A 5,419-nucleotide genomic window follows, 5' to 3' on the forward strand; every position below is an offset into this window, starting at 1 on the left:
TTGTTAGATGTATCTACAACTTAAATTATAAAATTATATTTTCTATCATACTAAATTTATAACATATAATCAAGAATTCAAACTAAAACTTACCTCTATTGACCCTTTTGGAAATAATGGTTGCATGAGAAAAGATATAAAGCTCAGACATCTAGCCTCCTATGCACTAAGTGTTTCCTGTGAGATCCAAAATCCTAATTTTTAATATAATGGAAATTAGTTTTAAATTTTTATATTAAAATAAGGAAAATAAAAAATAAATTATAGTTATACATGTGATGGGGCTCTCGTTGTGAATGGAAATGCCAGAGGGTCTGTGATTCTAAATTTACCTCTAGATTCATCACCAGTAGTTGTGCCCTATACAATAAATAATGGAATTAAATTTCAATAGCACAAATAACCTATAAGAATGCATCAATATTTAATCACTTTAAAAATGCATAATTGCCTTTCCCTTGTCAATGGATTATGTCTCACCCCCCACTCTTTTCACCCACTAATAGGTGATACCTACAAGAGAAAAGAAAGATTAGAAACCATATATGTTCCAATATCAAATAGAAAATCAATGAGAACATAACCTAATATACCATAGATGTCTCAAGGCCAAATGAAATAGTCAAGAGCGTGACACCATCAACCTATCTAAGCTCCTCCTTAGTCATCAACTATGTTGATTGATGGAGGTATAAACAAGATAAACTATATTCTTGGGGGGGCGGGGGGTGGTGTAAATCAGAATCTTAAACAATCACAAAAATTTCCTAGGTCATCCATATCTATCAGTAAACTTGTGCATGTAAAACTTATAATGTGAAGGTAAAACTAGGGTGGGGATTACACCCACAAATGTCTACTACTATAGTAATAAAGTTAACCTATTATGGTTATAATGTTTGATCATAAAATATGATCTACCTTGTGAGGGGTCTGCCCTATTGAAGTCTTAAGAGACTACTAGGTCTCACCTCGCTAGAGGATTTAACATTAAGGATGGTTTACATTTTTTTAAATTTTTTTAGTTTACAAAAAGGTTAACTATATCATCTTTAGTTATGGTTAGGGCTATAACCTCATCATAATCCAACCCTTCATCAAACATGGCATGCATTTTCTCACACTAGTGAAGAGAAGCATTTTTTTCATCAATAAGTGTCTGAATATCATCCACTATGGTATTTAAAGTGGATAACATGGGAGACAATGCAGGTATATTACTATATGTGGCTTGAAAACCCCTTAGTTCAGTCAGATTTTCTTGTATGAAATCTTCAATTCAAGTATGCTTTTCAGGGGGTAGTGAATCATTTGGTGGATGGTTTCAAGGAACACTGTTTTGTGGCTCAGTGTTATCAACATCATTTAGGTCAGCCATGCCTATTAAATTGTAAAGAATCCAAAAATTACTATTTGTATTAATAATTTTTAATTAAAATAAAAAGCTTGGTGATTTCTAGTAAGAAAACCTAATTTTAAATATAATCCAATGAAAACAATCAAATAAACAAAAACAAAAAAAAAACTTACTTGAGGTTGCCTTAATCATATACCTAATTTGGGATCATATACCCGAAATGGGGGCCCTAGGAACCATCAAACAACAAGAACAAGCAAGGAAACAATGAAAAATGTGCTCAATTTTTTTATTTGAAATTGTGGTCACAGATTTTAGGTACCTGATCCCATATCAAATACCCTATATTAGATCAAGTACCCAATATGGGATTGGATACTCGAAAAGGGTTGGCATCATCTTTTTGCTTTGGTATCAAGATGGGTGGGAAAAAGTCAAAGAAAATTTTGAAACACTTTTAGACATTTTAAAACTCCACCTTTTTCATATCGTTGCTTATTGGCACACCATGATCATGCACATACCCATATGTACATACATACATGACATATATGTATGTATGTATGTATGTATGTGTGTGTGTGTGTGTGTGTGTGTGTGTGTGTGTGTGTGTGTGTGTGTGTGTGTGTGTGTGTGTGTGTGTGTGTGTACATACACATGTATATATATGTATATGTATGTATATATACATACGAGTAAAAGTATAAAGTTCTATTACCTTTCAGGCTAACTTATCAGAATGATTGATTATCAGTATTTCTATCTAAAATTCAATTTTTTTCAAACATATGAACTTGGTAAATTTATTCTAGATAAGTTATATGGGTAAGTGCACCAAGTTGTGGTGCCAAAAGGGGGGTATAAGTGGACACCTTTTTTCTAAAATCAACAATTTCTAAACTTCAACAAGAATTTGAAGATAGTTACGCTCAAAATTTTAAGATATGACAAAAACAAAAGTAGTAGTCCTTTGAATCTAGTTTCTAAACTACTAATTTTTTTTCAAAATGGTTTAGTTTAGATCCTCAAAAAATGGGGCCACAAAAAGTAGTACTATTTATTCCAAGAAAACATAACATAGTACAAAGTGTGTGCCCCCAAAAATTTTAACTTTTTTTTTTTAATTCTTTAATCGCTCTAGTCAAAAGTTACTTAACACTATGTAGTTTATCCCAAAATTTTTGGGTAATTTTATAATGTGTATTTTTTTTTAGGAATTTTTTAACTAGACACATCCCAAAAACATGAAATATCTATGTGCTCCCCCTAGAAATGATTGAAAACTAATTTAAAATCAAAACTTATTTTTTTCAAAGTGTGTAGAATGGAGTCTAGTTTCTAAAAAACTAAGTTGTTGCAAAATTTGATGAAAGAGCCAAAATCTATAGCCCAATTAGTACATGTTGGGTTTTGACAAAAAATGGACATAAATTCAAAAGAAATTATAGACGAAAGGCTTGAAATAGATAAAATTAAAAATAAATTATATGGTTATATAGCTAACACAAAGACCCACAATTTCATGTAACCTAATCTTATCAATGCTCAACCATGAGGAATCTTGAAGGAGAGCACACAAGAAAAATCAATCATTTTTTTTATGTTTGCAGCAAAACATGTCTCAGACCAGTTTATAGACTCCAAACCTTTGGGTTGGATCTCCAAGGAAAAACCAAGTCTTAGGCTTGGTTTAATGCAAAGCTTTGAATAGCACATACACCCTAAAGCATGTGTGCACTATATTTAAAGAATTTTGGATTTGGTTCTCAATAGCGCATGCATGCTATAGTGCACAAACACTATTGAGACCTAAATAGTGCATAGAGAGGGAAGAAGAGATGAAAAGCAAGAGCAAGAGAGAGATGGGGGGATGGATATGTGTGTGTAAGAGAGAGAGAGAGACAGATAGATAGAGAGAAAGTAGGGGATGGGAGAGGGGAGAGAGAGAGAGTAGGGGATGGGAGAGAGAGGAAGTGGGAGAGAGTAGGGGTGGCAGAGAGAGAGGAAGTGTGAGAGATAGTAGGGGTGGAAAAGAGAGAGTATGAGATGGGAGAGAGAGATTGAGAGTAGGGCATGGGAGAGAGTGTGAGAGTATGAGAGATTGTAGGGGTGGTAGAGAGAGAAAGTAGGGGATGGGAGAGGGGAGAGAGAGAGTAGGGGATGGGGGAGAGAGAGTAGAGAGAGAGAGAGAGATAGTAGGCAGTGGAAGAGGGAGTGTGAGAGGGAGAGAGTGGGGGGATCGGAGGGTGTGTGAGAGAGATTTAGAGAATAGGGGATGAGAGAAGAGAGAGAAAGGGGGGATGGGAATGTGTGGTGTGTGTGAAAGAGAGAGAGTAGGAGATGGGAGAGGGGAGAGAGAGAGTAGGGGATGGGAGAGAGAGAGTAGGTGATGGGAGAGGGAGTGGAAGAGGGAGAGAGGGGGGGAATGGGAATGTTTGTAAGAGAGAGAGAGAGAGTAGAAGATGGGAGAGAGAGGAAGTGTGAGAGAGAGTAGGGGTGGTAGAGAGAGTATAGGATGGGAGAGAGAGATTGAGAGTAGGGGATGGGGAGAGAGAGAGAGTATAGGATGGGAGAGGGAGATTGAGAGTAGGGAATGGGATGGGGGAGAGAGAGAGAGAGAGAGAGTAGGTGGTGAGAGACAGAGTGGGAGAGGGAGAGCGAGAGAGAGGAGCATGGGAGTGCATGTGTGTGAAAGAGAGAGAGTAGGGAATGGGAGAGGGGGGAGAGAGAGAGTAGCTCAAGAGAGAGTAGGGGATGGGAGAGAGAAAGTAGGCAGTGGAAGAGGGAGTGGGAAAGGGAGAGAGAGGGGGGATGGAAATGTGTGTGTGTGAGAGAGAGAGAGAGTAAGGGATGTGAGAGAGAGTAGGGAGTGGTAGAGAGAGAGTAGAGAGGGAGAGAGTGAGAGAGTAAGAGAGAGTAGGTGGTGGGAGAGGGAGAGTGAGTGAGAGATAGATTTTGGGATGGGAGAGGAGAGAGAGGGGGGATGGGTGTGTGTGAAAGAGAGAGAGTAGGGAATGGGAGAGGAGAGAGAGATAGAGAGAGAGTAGGGGATTGGAGAGAAAGAGAGTAGGTGGTGGGAGAGGGAGAGGGAGAGGGAGAGAGAGAGGGGGATGGGAGTGTGTGTAAGAGAGAGAGTAGGGGATGGGAGAGAGTGTGAGAGTGTGAGAGAGAGTAGGGGTGGCACAGAGAGAGAGTGAGAGTAGGGGATGGGAGAGAGAGAGAGAGAGTAGAGAGGGAGAGAGTGAGAGAGAGAGAGAGAGATAGTAGGTGGTGGGAGAGGGAGTGGAAGGGAGAGAGAGGGGGATGGGAGTGTGTGTGAGAAATCTAAAGAGTAGAGGATGGGAGAGGAGAGAGAGGGAGGTATGGGAGTGTGGGTCTGTGAAAGAGAGATTTTAGGGGATGGGAGAGGGGGGAGAGAGAGAGAGAGAGAGTAGAGGATGGGGGAGAGAGAGTAGGTGGTGGGAGAGGGAGTGGGAGAGGGGGAGAGAGAGGGGGAATGGGAATGTATCTAAGAGAGATAGAGTAGGGAATGGGAGAGAGTGTGAGAGTTTGAGAGAGAGTAGGGGGTGGGAGAGAGAGCTCATACAGTATGGGAGAGAGAGAGAGAGTGAGAGTAGGGGATGGGAGAGAGTGAGAGAGAGAGAGTGAGAGTAGGGGTTGGGAGGGAGAGAGAGAGAGATAGTAGGTGGTGAGAGAGGGAGTGGGAGAGGGAGAGAGAGAGGGGGGATGGGAGTGTGTGTCTATGAAAGAGAGAGTAGGGGTTGGGAGAGTAGAGAGAGAGAGTAGGAGATGAGGGAAAGAGATTAGGTAGTGTGAGAGAGAGTGGGAGAGGGGGGGAGAGAGGGGGAACGGGAATGTGTGTAAGAGAGATAGATTAGGGGATGGGAGAGAGTGTGAGAGAGAGTAGGGGATGGAAGAGAGAGTGAGAGTAAGGGATGGGAGAGAGAGAATTTGAGAGAGAGAGATAGTAGACAGTGGGAGAGGGAGTGGGAGAGGGAGAGAGAGGGGGATGGGAGTGTGTGTGATGGATCTAGAGAGTAGGAGATGGGAGAGAAGAAAGAG

The sequence above is a fragment of the Cupressus sempervirens genome, chromosome 5 (assembly GCF_028749045.1).
Source record: "Cupressus sempervirens isolate cs-2001-9-10 chromosome 5, ASM2874904v1, whole genome shotgun sequence".
Lineage (NCBI taxonomy): Eukaryota > Viridiplantae > Streptophyta > Pinopsida > Cupressales > Cupressaceae > Cupressus > Cupressus sempervirens.